This window comes from Colobus angolensis, unplaced genomic scaffold (assembly GCF_000951035.1).
Source record: "Colobus angolensis palliatus isolate OR3802 unplaced genomic scaffold, Cang.pa_1.0 Scaffold140, whole genome shotgun sequence".
Classification (NCBI taxonomy): Eukaryota; Metazoa; Chordata; class Mammalia; order Primates; family Cercopithecidae; genus Colobus; species Colobus angolensis.
Genome location: NW_012114489.1, coordinates 5777791 through 5792837, shown reverse-complemented (window position 1 = coordinate 5792837; position 15047 = coordinate 5777791). Strand labels below are relative to the sequence as shown.

The window sequence follows — 15047 nt, the reverse complement described above, 5'->3', positions numbered from 1 at the left end:
CTGGTAAGATAAGGCCAGAGAAATGAAAAATTGTATCTCTTCCTACACTTTGAAATGTATTTGTCTGAGAAAAAATTAAGAGCCATAGTCAAGACATGCATTCTGTAGATCATCACATGCTCTTTAATTCCCCGTACTTTTTTTAGCCAGCCTGATTTACACATTTTTGTTATTGAAATGGCTATGGATGGCATTTGAGGTTGCAACCCAAATAAACATTCAAACTAGCAAAGACTATACTACTGCTCATAAATTGCATGTGTCCAAGCTCTTGACCTCCTCTAGTTTATCTTCTTTTATTATTTAAAAAATAATGTATGTGGTAAAAAAAGTAAAAATGTACAAAATTTACATCACAGAAAGTCATAATTAACAATATTAGTATCTTAAGATTATTTTCTGTCATGATTTAGTCCCTCAATCTCTCTTCAGAAGTATCCCCTACTGACAGACAGGGTCTTATGTATCCTCCAAAAAAGTCTCTTGAGTATATGCATATATAATTATATGGAATATATACATTTTCTTTACTTTTAACATGAATAGGACTATAATAGCCTAACTCTATTTCTTTATTTTTACTGAGCAATATATACTTTTGTTCCTATTTTCTTATTTTTCTTTATGGCGCTTAATCACTACATTGCATTATATGACATTCATTATGTGTTTGTTTTTCTGGTTAATGTCTGCTTCTCTCACTACATTTTGAAATCCATAAAGGCAGGAACATTGTCTTGTTCATGGCTGCATCAATAATGCTTGGAATGTAGTATGAACTCATATATTTGCTGAATGTATGAATGAATGAATCATTTATATTGTCTGCTGTCAGCCTGTATCCTATTCTTCCTAATGGCTTCATGGCCTTCCATTCGACAAGTAACAGTAATTCATACAACCATCTTTCAATTGCTAGTTATAAAGGCTATAATGTGGCAATGTATTCTTGTATTTTTTTCTTATGGTGGTCTGGGCGCGGTGGCTCACACCTGTAATCCCAGTACATTGGGAGGCCGAAGCAGGTGGATCACCTGAGGTCAGGAGTTTGAGACCAGCCTGACCAACATGATGAAACCCGTCTCTACTGAAAACACAAAAAATTATCTGGGTGTGGTGGCGTGCACCTGTAGTCCCAGCTACTTGGGAGGCTGAAGCAGGAGAATCACTTGAACCTGGGAAGCAGAGGTTGGCAGTGAGCCAAGATCGCACCATTGCACTCCAGCCTGAGCGACTGAGTGAGACTCCAGCTCAAAAAATCTATCTATCTATCTATCTATCTATCTATCTATCTATCTATCTATCTACCTACCTACCTACCTATCTATCTATCTATCTACCTACCTACCTACCTACCTACCTACCTTGTGGTGTATATGTGAGTGCATTGTTATATATGCATTTTGCATACATTCATTCAATAAAATGCTGAAGGAAAATTGATAAATCAAGGTATGTGTGCTTTCAAATTTTGTAGATATGGTCAAATTGTACTGATAAAAAGAGGGAATGATTTAGAATCATAGCAAAATACTTTTGCCATATACTTTTGAATCATCAGTCTGGGGCCTCTGATGCCAGGAATAAACTGAACACATCAGGGAAAACATTAACAAGATATTTCGTCTTTTGGAGATTTGAGTTTCTTATCTAGAAAGTGGGGTGATAATAAAACCTATCCTGAGTGTGATTTCAAAAAGAGGAACTTATTTTTGGGTTAAAAAAATAGCAAATGAAAACCAAAAAAAAAAAAGACCTCCATGTAGTTGCTCATCAAATATACTTATATATTAATAATTTAGTCATAATTTTCTCATCATCATCATTAGAGACTGTACATTTTCTCTCATGGGGAAAATATACTTTTAACATTTTAAAGTTTTCTAACTGGACTTTTACACCAAATATGGCTCACAAGAGATACTTCTAGAATATCCTTTTTTTGTTATTGTTAGACAACATGTTTTAGAAGAAAAAGCACTAGGAAATAATAATAATACAACAAAAAAGCTACTATTTTTGAATAATTATCATAGATGGTCATCATATTAAATGTTTTGCAAATATTTATTTGATACTCATAGTTGTCCTTTTGGGTTGTACATTATTATTTCCATTGTATGAATATAAAATAAAACAAAGCAATGCACAAAAGCTTTAAATAGCTTATCCAAGGCCACAGACCTAGCCTTGAAGTTACGAACTGTGAGCTCAAGTCCTACATTTGCCCTTGACTTGCTTAGGTGAATTAAGCAATTTAATTTTTGTGTTCATATTTTGTGGTCTCAAAAATGAAGAGGAGAGATTGGATGGTCATATATGTTTCCTTGCAATTCTAATATTTATAAATGTTATCGCTGTAAAAAAAAATGCTAAACTTCATCATGATGGGCCCATTCTATTTTTTATTAATTAGATAATTAACCAGTTTTTCATATGTGACTGAAATTTTTCTCTATTTTATCTAAGCCCATTTCTTTTTATCTGATACTCTACATACAGAACAGTTTTCCACTCAAAAACAATAATTAATTCACTCTTTTTATTATATTTTTTGAAGAGGCAAAAACTTTATTTAGCCATTTAATACAACCAGATTTCTCCCTTTCAGTATTTAAAAAAATTCTTGGGCATACAATTAAATTCTTCATATTTTTAATGAAAATATAGGCTCAAATTAAATCTAAAACTCTAATAACAGTTTCAGCTAGGGAACGAAAGACAGATACCTTTATAAAGATGAGTACCTTTATAAAGACAGAAGGATCTCTTATTCTTTTCAGAGACAGAGTCTCAGTCTGTCACCCAGGCCAGAGTGTAGCACCTCCTGGGATCAGGCTATCCTCCTGCCTCAGCCTCCCAAGTAGCTGCGACTACACACATGCATGACCAGGACCAACTATTTTTAAAAATTGTTTGTAGAGGGGATCTTGCTATGTTTTCCAGGCTGGTCTTGAACTCCTGGCTTCAAGCAATCCTCCCACCTCAGCTTCCCAAAGCGTCGAGTTTACAGGCGTGAGCCACTCTTCCCAGCCCTGATTTCTTAATGCCTTAGTATCATTGTGTTTTTAACACTTCCCAGATTCATGTGGATTTTATTATTATATTGCTGATATAGTTTAAGGATGACTTTTAGTTGCCTTTTGCTATTTAAAAAGAATTTCAGTACTTGCAACTAGTTATTGATATTAGTTTCTCTTGCTACCTTATTTTGAAGTTTTGAATATCTGTTTGTATTTTTCCTCATTCAACTTTATTCACTGAACAGGTTTTCCCCCCTGTTGCTCAAGTACATTTTATTCTAAAAATAACAACGTGATCAAGAACTTTGATAAATATATTTTACTTCATTTATACAGTCATTTTCCCTCTGTGCAAAGATTTCATTTTATTTTCGTGGGCACATAATAATTGATACATATTTATAGGCTACACAAGATATTTTGTTATATGCAGAGACTGTGTAATGATCAAGTCAGGGTATTGGGGGGTGTCCATCACCTACAGCAGGAGTCCTCAATCTCTGGGTCATATACTGGTACCTGTCCGTGGCCTATTAGGAACCAGGCCATACAGCAGGAGGTGAGTGACCAGCGAGCATTAATGCCTGAGCTCCACCTTCTGTCAGATCAGCGGCAGCATTAGATTCTCATAGGAGCGCGAACCCTATTGTGAACCGCGCATGCAAAGGATGTAGGTTGTGTGCTCCTTATGAGAATTTAATGCCTGATGATCAGAGATAGAACAGTTTCATCTTGAAACCACCCCTCGACCCAGTCCATAGGAAAATTGTTTTCCACAAAACCGGTCTCTGGTGCCAAAAATGTTGGGGACCACTGACCCAGAGCATTTATCATTTCTATCTGTTGGGAACATTTGAAGACTTTTCTTCTAGATATGTGGAAAAATACAATACATTGTCATTAACAATAGGACCCCTAATCTGCTTTTGAACACTAAAACATATTCCTTTTATTTAAGTGTACATTTATGGCCATTAACTAACCTATCTTCATCCCCTACCCCTTCCCAGCCTCTGGTAACCACCATTCCATTCTCTATCTTCATGAGATACACTTTTTTTTCCAGCTCCTACGTATATATGAGTGAAAATGTGCAATATTTGTCATTTTTGCCTGGATTATTTTACTTAATCTAATGACCCCCAGTTCCATGTTGCTGCAAATGAAAGGATTTTATTTTTTATAGTCAAATAGGATTCTGTTGTCTATACATATATATCACATTTTCTTCATCCATTCATCTATTTATGGACACAGGTTGATTTCATATCTTGTCTACTGTGAATAGTGCTGCAATAAACATGGGTATGCAAATATCTCTTCGATGTACTGATTGTCTTTCTTTTGGATATATAACTAGTAGTGGAATTTCTGGATCATACGATACATCTATTTTAATTTTTTGAGGAACCATCATGCTGTTTTTCATAATGGCTTTACTACACTGCATTCCCACCCGCAGTGTACTAAAGTTCCCCTTTGTCTGCATCCTTACCTGCATCTATTTTGCTTTTGTCTTGTTTTTGTCTTTTTAATACTAGCCATTCTAACTGATGTGAGATGATACCTCATTGTGGTTTTGATTTGCATTTCCCCGATGATTACTAGTGTTGAGCATTTTTATATGTTTGTTGGACATTTATATGTCTTCTTTTGAAAAATGTCTATTCAGTTCTTCTGCCCATTTTGAAATCAGATTATTTGATTTTTTTTTTTTTTGCTATTGAGTTATTTGAGTTCCTTATACATTCTTGGTATTAATCCATTGTCAGATGGATAGTTTGCAAATATTTTCTCTCATCCTGTAGGTTGTCTTTTCACTCTGCTGATTGTTTCCTTTGCTCTGCAGGTTTTTAGCTTGCTGTAATCTGATTTGTCTATTTTTGCTTTTGTTGCCTATGCTTTTGAGGTTTTACACAAAAATATATTTGCCCAGACTAATGTCCTGAAGTGTTACACCAATGTTTTCTTCTAATACTTTCAAAGTTTCAGGTCTTACATTTAAGTTTTTAATCAATTTAGAGTTCATTTTTGGTGTGTAGTGAGCGATAGGGATCTAGTTTTATTCCTCTGACTACGAATACCTAGTTTTCCCAGAACCATCTATGACAGAGGCTATCTTTCCCCAATGTAGGCTCTTGGCATCTTTATCAAAAATAAGTTGGTTGTAAATGCATGAATTTACGCAGTTATTGATACAGTAATTGAATGAAATTGTCTTATGGTACAAAGTCTTGTCACCCACAAATTATTTCTTTACCCCAAATTATTATTAAACTATTGACAGATGTTCTCTAAGGGCCTGCCCCTAGTGTTCTCCTTTCCTAAGAATGATAGAGGCAATATCAAACTTCTTTATCTTGTCACTTAAATTTTTCCCGCCTCGATTTATTTTTACATATTTCTTTCAGATAGAATTGGAAAACAAAAACTCTTCTTGATTTATTCATGAGGTATCCATTTCAAAGCAAGAAGTTTCTTTATAATACTCTAAATTGGAGGGGATATGCCGTGGAGTCTCAGCTTAGTGCACAATGCTGATGAGAGGACATTGCATCCTGTTCTTAAACCGATTGGCTACAGTGATTCCCGAGAATATTGACCAAAAGGGTCTCATCATAAACAGAATGTGAAAGTAAACATGAGTTGACATTCTAAGAAGATAAAAAGGTAAAGATAGATATGAGATTAATGGAGGAAAGTCACAATGTTTGTAATTGAGCTGGCCTACAAAAGATCAGTAATATGAGTGAGTGAGCATTGGGTTACTAAAATGCTAAAAACAAGTCTGCAGAATCATATGTAAGAGCTCATATCTATGTAGATGGATAGCTTGGACTTGATGGCCTATACAGTGGTATATATTTAGTTCACATCAAAGATGTCCTACCATGTAGAACATTATATTAAGTGGAGTCATTTTTGACATACATTCATGATACATGGTTCCATCTACTGTAATAGGATTCACCATACATTCTGAATGCCCTAAATGCAGCATATTTATGGTTCTGACATTCATTAGGGAAGTTGTATTTGCTATTAGTCTCTGGACTAGTCTCAACCTCTTTTTTATCATCCACCTGTATATTTTACCTATTTGTGCCACTATGAAGCCTACTTTCACTGGGCATAAGCTAGTCTTTGCAATTTAAGCCTGCAACAACTTAATGAGTTTTAATACATGTAAAATTCTGCTTTAGTCTTTTCTGATGAAAATAGATGCTGGGATAGGACGTATAAGTGATGTATCTCAGATGATGAGATCCTGTGTCTCTGATGCTCAGAAAATGGCCTTCCTTCCCATACTGCTTCTTCTTTGTTTCCTAATGACACAGCTGTGCAAATCCTACCTGTGGTCATGTTTGCTGTCACTTCTTCTCTTTTGGTTCCAGACATCGTTAGCTCTTTGAGGGTAGAGATAATGGCACTGTCTTCTTTGGGTACCTCTCACTACTTTCAGTTGGTATTCAATGCAAGGTATTCAATGAAAAAAGGTACTCAGTGAAAGGTCATGCAGTTAATGCAAAGAACGCTGATATTCTTAGTCTTGCCACTAGGCGGCGATATTTTGACATGACAATGAGGTCTCTACTATAGGTGTATCCTAAGTTAAACATAGGCTCTGAGGATGAGGATGTATGTTTGATTAATTTAAGAAAAGGATCCAAAGGGAGGTAGTGGAAGCCAAGGAACAGTGCAGTCTCAGGTGAACACCCTTCAGAGGACAGCTTCAGCGCCATCCTCCTGGGGAACTCTGGAGAGTAAGTTATGTCTGAGTTATCCTTACACCAGGCAAGGGAGTGAACTTTCATACTTCTACACTGTTCAGTCATTGGTTAAAGGCCACACTGGGAGGGATGAGCATATCAACTCCCAGATGTCCCAGATGCTTTACAATCTCTTCACCTGTGGGCAAAAGCCCCTTCAGCAGCTTGAGGACTAAAGAGCTGTACATTAGTACTGATGCTTGGAAGGGAAAGGGAAGTAGATGGTACAAAAAGGGATTTGAAAGGATCTTGCAGGAGCATGAACATTAACAGCCACAAGGTAGCTAATACAATGACTATTAGAAAGGGCTTTGTTACTACTGTGTATGCTGATGAAAGTACAACTTAAATAAAGCTTTAAGAAGTGTATAGAAGTCTAATTTGGAAGGTGAAACTAAAACTAAAGTCATGGTGAGCAAATACTATTCACTTCCCATATCTTGTTCAATGATGGTTCAAATCCCAGAGCCACCATACCCCTCTTCATGCCACTTGAATGAATAATATGAAGCAGAAGGGTGAAGGGCAGAGACTGACAGTGGGAAGGGCGTTTGAAGCTCTCAACAGTGACCACTGGCAAATCAGCACAGATAAAGCCAATTATTTTTCCTTTTGTTTCATGTCATAAAAAGAAAGATTTGCCAGTAAGAAACTGAAATTTAGATTAGGAATGCTCAAAGCTAGGAGGACAAAACTTTATAGAAGTACTCAATGTTCAGCTACTAATTAGTCCTTTCTGAAGATACTAGTTTCAAAAAAGCCTAGTATGTGTTTATAATGATCTCTGGACAAACCGTTACATGTTTATGTGAAGTGTGGCTGGGTATCATTGTAACAGTTGCCAGCTACTGCTTGTTTGTGAGGACTAAAGTTTTAAAGGATTATTCAAATGGAGCAGTGACCCAACTCAGAACCTCCAATTCAATATCTTGTAGCTCTAACAGGAACTATTAAATGTGTCAGAAAGACAAAGAGTCAATATAAAGCACATAAAACTTTACAGGATTTTTTTTCTTGAGAAATACAGTCTTCTTCCTTTAAATAAAGGACTCTGGGAAGACTCTTGGCAGCTTAAACAACATATAAAAATACTCATTTTGCCAACATCGTGAACTTGCATTGACTTGAATCACAATGACCCATGATCTTTTGTCATATGGAAATTTAATCTCTATTAATCTACAACTACAAACAATATAATTCCATTACATAAATGAAATTTATTGACAAATGTGAGGTGTTTACTCATTAAATAGACAGAAGAGTTTTTTATCAAGAATGTCTAAACCAGATAAAATAAATTACTCTAAAGTAAAAGGAAATAATCTGTCATTATTGGATACTCTTTAAAACAAATTATTGTATTTTGTTTTATCGTATATCCTTTACAATATTTGTGTTTCCTTCCTTAATTTCATAAGAAATTCCTACATTCAGAGACCATTCTTAAAATTCATTTACTAAATACATCATCAATTTGACCTTTAAAAACGATTTTACGTGTCTGGAGAGTCCCATTTTAAAATTAAAACCAGCTGGGCACAGTAGTTCATAACTGTAATCCCAACACTTTGGGAGGACGAGGCAGGAGGATCACTGGATGTCAGAAATTTGAGGCCAACCTGAGCAATATAGTAAGCCCCTGTCTCTACAAAAAATGAAATAAATTAGTTTGGCCTGGAGGTGCGTGCCTGTAGTCCCACCTACTTGGGAGGCTGAGGTGGGAGGATTGTTCAAGCCCAGGGGTATAAGGCTGCATTAAGCTATGATCACACTACTGCACTCCAGACTGGGTGACAGAGTGAGACCTTGTCTCAAAAAACAACACCACCAACAACAAAAAACCAAGAAACACGACTCCATTTTATTTTGATATTCTGTGACTACAAATAATTCTCTGAATTTCTACATGTTAATCATATAATAAAATTAATTTTTGTAGCGTAAAAATAGGCTCTGGGAATTTTGGGTTAGAAAATATGTAGTATCTGAGCAATCACATAGTTTAGATCATTTATAATAAGAAATCTGGGGTCCAGAAAGATTCAGAGAGTAAATGCTTAAAATGTTGACTATTTCTGAAAATTATTTTAATAGCAAATTGTTCATAGAATTGATATATTACTTCAGCTACGACAATATAATCTTAATCCAATCACATAAGGTAAATATAGAGCTCTTAAATAAAATGTATTACTACTGACTGATATATTTTATGTAATGAAATATACAATAAATGATTGACCTGACTGAAATAGATGTACTGTATATTTTTGTTGCTTTAGTTTGTTTTCATTAGTGAGATATCACTTTAGAGTGGACTTCCCAAAGAAAATGAATTACATTTAGGGCAGTGCAGCTCTAATGACCTGGTTACTTTGTCACCCATTCGAGAGAAGAGGCCTAATATCTCACAATCTAGAGATACAATATTATGTCAGACCTATTCCCTGTCTCTACTTCTACTTATTGTTTCTACTTTTGTCACTACTTTACCCTCTTTCTACACTTAACTTTATTGTACAGTCTATAATGACTCAGGGTGTCTGCTTACTTAACATGTGGTGTGTTTGTGTGTATTTAATTTCTGCCTTTGCTATAAACTGCTGTGTCAAGCCCAAACTTACACAGAAGACTTGATTGCTTTTTTTATTCACTGCTGAGTAAAAGGCTTCTCCATTAGCCCAGCTCAAAGGCATGAGCCAACCTATAGATATCTACCTCTAAAACAGTACTCCACCTTTGTTCAGTAATCATTGGCCAGAGAACCTCTTGATTTTTCTCTAGCATTATCTTCAGTCCAACTTCAGCAAAGTTATCCCTGAATGACTTCATCTCCCCAGAGTATGCTTCTAACTGAACAAGAATGCAGATTTAACCTTCTGGATCCAGCTATCCAATCACCTGAAACTGACTAAATCAAGTTTCTTTTCATAGACAAAGAGTTTTCAAACATATCAGGATCTCAAATGTATCTCCACTTGCTTGGCAATGCCTGAAATTCCTATATTACAGGACACAGCTTTTCAAATAACAATTGAAAGTACTAAAGTGCCAATTCTTGGCTGAGGTAATGCAAGGAGGTCAATTAGTCAGTCGTTCAACTATTCTAAAGGCTTGAGTTTTGATACTTTCCAGTTTCAGAGAAAAATTGGACACTGGCATTGGATGGGCAAACAAAAAAATAGAGATAGGGACAGATAACCTGTGAAGTATAGAAAAAACATAGAAAGGGAAGGCCAAGCCTCAGTGAATACAATTTTCAGTACTTAAGATATTTTTAAAAATTATTATTCTTTACTTCTAACTTTGTGCAAAAGGAGAGAAGTGATTTACAGAGTGTTTTTATTGTTTTTTCTCATACACATTCATACTCATGCTTACTTTAACAATGCTATTATGATCCTGCATGACTGCCAACAGTGGTTGACATGCTTTATGAAGTCTTTTTTTTCTAACTCAACTGCATTGTAGAACGGTTTTATTACCTTGGGACTTGCAGGGCAGGAGCAAACTTTCACAATCCTGCCATAGAGATATGACAACTCTTAGGCTCTGTGCCACTGTTTAGTCCATAGGGACCCTAACAAACTCACATTCTTATAGGTCATTCTGATGAACCTCTAAAGTGATGAATTTTTGCTATAGGATCTAGGAAGAAAGAAAGAAATGGCACCCTAAATGTTTGACTGTGGTGCCAGGGATGGATAGAGAGAGAGTTTTTTACTACCCCAGAAATTTTTTTCTGGAGTCTTGTTGATCTGATACAAAATAAAGGATATATTTACACATCTTGATTTCCTTACCCACTTAACATTCTTGGGGGACCCCTTGAGGTATTTGAGAAATGTGCCATTTAATGTTGTTCTAGCTAGATCTATTTGCTGGATAAAGCAAAAGTCTGTTCATTTTAGTGGGGCTCAGAGCAAAGAATGCCTCTCTAGCTGGTCTAAGGTACAGAACAAATATCTTTGCCAACTGATCCTTATAAAACAGCATATGCTGTGTTGCTTGAAGTGTCAGAGGCAGGTGGCAAATGTGCAGTCAAGCCTACTGTAAACCGTGAAAGAAGAATAGCTGATGAGGACCCAAGACTTCTGTAGCAAAGTCACGCCTGCTTTACCAAGTTTATTTTCTTCTTGAGAAGGAGCTCTGGATCAGCTCACAGAGGCTGAATCTTAGGCCCAGGGAACAATGTCCCGGGATATCTGACCCCAGCTGCTTGTCATGAACTGGATACAATCTATTTCTCCTAGCCGTAAAATGTGGTATACTCAGAAGCTCTTAAATATCAATTGAAAACAGCACTGAGCCCAAGCAGGTTCTAAAGGCATTAGTAATTTGCATAGGCAGATAGCTCATACATCCAGAGTGCCTTACTCCTGCCAAATTACTTCCCCTTCTTGAAACCACATCTGTGGCTTGATGGGTAATTTCCTATGACAAATTAAATAGGGGGGAAAAAAAAAAAAGCTCAAACTGGAATTACAGAGAGCTTTGCCTTACAGCAAAAATGAACTACTATAGCATTACAGTCCCGAGGAGGACTCTTCAAGATAAATGAGAAATAGAATCCTTCCACCAAGAGGGATTCAAGTAGCAAGGAACACTACTGATCTTTGGCTCCTAGAAATATTTACTCCCTTTAACTTATCTGACACTTTTCTCCTTTCTCTTTTTGTCTTCCTCTCACATTTCTAGCCATCCCATCCCTGTCCTTTCTGAAGACCAGTCCTCCTCCCCATAGCCATTATTGAGTTCATCAGCTTTAGTTCTAAATTCTCTTTTCCTTCCATCATACATTTCCATCCACATACATTCAAACTAGACAATTTTACATGACTTCACTTGTCATAAACACAATGATGACACTTTCATTTATATCTTTAGCCTAGGACTCTGAGCTCCAGATCTACATACATTTTTCATTATGGAAAAATACATATAACATAAAATTTACCATTTTCACCACTTTGAAGCATATAGTTCAGTGGCATTAAGCACATTTACATTGTTGTGCAACCATCAGCAACATCCATCTCCAGCACTTTAAAAAATCTTCCCAAACTGAAACTCCATACCCATGAAATAATGCCCTTCCAGCCCCTAACAACCACCATCCTACTTTCTGCCTCTATAAATTTGCCTGTTCTAGGTTCTTCAGATAAGTGGAATCATACAATATTTGCTCTTTAGTATCTAGCTTATTTCACAAAGCACAATGTTTTTAAGGTTCTTCCATGTTGTACCAAGAATCAGAATCTTATTCCTTTTTAAGGATGGATAATATTCAATTCTATATATACCACATTTTGTTTATCGATTTATCTGTTGATAGACATTTTTGTTGTTTCCACCTTTTTGGCTACTGCGAATAATGCTGCTGTGAGCATTAGTATACAATTATATGTTTGAGTCCCTGCGTTCCTGCTTTCAATTCCTTTGGTTATATATTCAGAAGTAAAATTTCTGGATCATATGGTAACTCTATGTTTAATTTTTTGAGGAACTTCCATATCATATACTTTTGATATATTTACATGCCCCTTATATTTGAAAGTGACATAGACACTTCAAAATAAAATAAAATAAAATAAAATGTTTTGTCTTTCCTCTAAAACATAGTCTTTCATTAGTGTTCTCTTGGAGAATGGCACTGCCAAGCAGGCAGATAAGCAAACCAGAAAATAAGTCACTTTTGATATAACCCTCTTTCTCACCTTTCGTATCATCATCTTGCCAGTTTTAACTCTGAAATATTTTTGAATTTATTTATTTCTATCTCTATCATCATTTATCTAGAAATAAACCTCATTAGGGTTCATCTGATTATTTTAACAACCTCCTAACAGATTTATCTACATCCACTCTTACCTCCTTATTAGCACCGCTCCACAGTATGGTCAGAAAGTTCACATGTGATACGATTTTCTTCAGTTAAGAAAACACATCTGCAACAGCAGCAACAGTTAGAGTCAGTGTCTCATTAAGGTTATGGTAATCTACTGTTCTTCAAGTCCAGTAAATATTCTGTTACCCACCTGCTGAAAATGTTCAATAGTTTAATAATGTTAGGATAAAGAGCACGATTCTTAATCTGGCCTGCAAGGTCCTGCATGATATGGCCTCCACTTTTTCTGCCTTTCCTACTTTTCCTAAGCTTTATTTCTCACGAACCCCTGCCTCATTTTCTGATCTCCCATCATACTAAGCTTCCTTGGGTTTTCAATTAATTATTTCCTACTTCAAACAGGACCACAGTGAACAATATTCTCTCCAACTGGGAAACTATCCTCCATTCCTCATCACCACATGGAAGCTATCCTTTACTTCTAAGATCAGGTGAAACTCCTCTCACAGGCTCTCAATACATTTCTCTTTTTCTTAGCTTAACATAGAGACATTTCTACATTTTATTTGTTTGGGGTTTTGATTAAAATATATTTTTCCTATTAGAAAATAATCATCAGGAGTGCATCAACCATGTATACTTTTTCAAACTTTTATATGTCTAACAGGTAGAATAGTTCCTGGCACAGAGTAAATGAATATTCAGTGTTTGTGGGATGAAGGAATGAATCTGTTTATGTCTCTGTGTTCCTCACCAGAATTCAACTGCCTTTATCAGAGAAGAGCCAGCCATTGACTTATTCACCTTGGCATCTCCAGCATCTGGCATATTTAGGGCTGAACAGAACACCATAATTTCAATTTCAACAGGGTCTTTCGAATTAGCCATGAGCATACCCTTGTCAACAGTTAGGTTTCTGCTCCTCTCATAACAAGGAAAATCCTACAAACTACATCCCTTTTCCTTTGTAGAGTAGTTGGCTCTCTCTTCTTTTTCCTGAAGGAAGAAGACAGCATTTGTTTAAGCAAAAAATTAAGATAAGCAAAGAAAAGTTTGGAGAGAGCTGGTAAAGAGAGCCAGTCTAGGCAAACTTGTCCCGGGGGGATGCAAACTACTTCTAGTTGTCTCAATTTGTTGAAATAGAGAAAAATGCATGCACAAAATCGATAGATGAATACTGAATGCCAAGAGCTACAATAATTTTCTCCAGTTAAGAAAACACATCTGCAACAGCAGCAACAGTTAGAGTCATTGCCTCATTAATGTTATGGTAATCTACTGCTTTTCTTCAAGTCCCATAAACATTCTGTGCTGACCAAACTGTGCTGACAATGACCACTCCTACTTATTTGGACTCTTTCTAGGTGGTTCTAATCTCTGCTCTTCCTCCAGGGATGTCTTACTCACTATTTTGGCAGAAAACATGAGGTTAAAAGGCTTTTATTCGAAATGTCGTAAGGTAACACAGTTCCATTGTTAAGATTCTAATATTGTATAAGTAGACATGCATTTATTCATATATACATATATACATACACAAATACTTGCATAAATTCCATATCAGACCATGTAAATTCTTGTTGAAACTTCCTTTGAAATTTCAGCACTTTAAATTGCTATTCAAGACTATAGTGACATATGTGTCTTCAAAAATTAGTATTAATCAATGCCTTTTACGATTGTACCTGAAATATTTGGATTTCCCTGCCTCAGCACCTAGTGACTCAGGTGAATAAGTATAAGTTACTATTAGAAGCCTACAAAGAGATACAGAGTACTCAATTGTGGTGTTACAGGGGAGACTTTAGTGGAATTGAGAACTGATTGCTCTGGGCTTGGGAACTGACTCAAGATTAGAATTGGGGTGATAAACTGTGACTCTCTTTCATGTTGGCTTAAGGCAGGACTAAAGTTTTGTTTTCTTTTGCTCTACATTTAATTATGCAAATTAAACCAGAACTTAAGGTACTTTATGATTAATTAAGCATCGCCAGAGATCTTTGCAAGTCACAGCCTCCCGTGGCAGCGGATTACTCTGCTTTCTGTGCTACCTGCTGTGATAACTATGTCCACTTTGTTTCTAGTGGTTTACTGTGCTCTACAACCTTATGATCCCACGAAGCTCAGAAGACAGTCAAATTGCATTTCATCCTACCAGCATCCCTGGCCTAAAGCCAATAAAGCACTCTTTCAATCTTTGTGTTGTCATCACCTATGTCTTTCTCAAGGCCTTGGTGAAGCAAGACTCTTTAGGTTTGAGAGTGGCTATGTGAGTCACACAGCATTCTTACTCTTGAAGAATTTAACAGATACATGAAAAAATGCTCATCATCACTCGCCATCAGAGAAATGCAAATCAAAACCACAATGAGATACCATCTCACACCAGTTAGAATGGCAATC

At 36.1% G+C, this 15047-nt stretch overlaps 1 protein-coding gene across 1 annotated transcript in view; it reads right to left on the bottom strand.

The window, feature by feature from the left end:
* Nucleotides 1-15047, bottom strand: part of DCAF8L2 (DDB1 and CUL4 associated factor 8-like 2) — a 172579-nt gene that overhangs the window by 57960 nt on the left and 99572 nt on the right. Inside the window, exon 3 of the mRNA XM_011935148.1 lies at nt 12668-12744. The gene's annotated coding sequence lies outside the window, so the exon portion shown is untranslated. The remainder of the gene's footprint in view (nt 1-12667; nt 12745-15047) is intronic.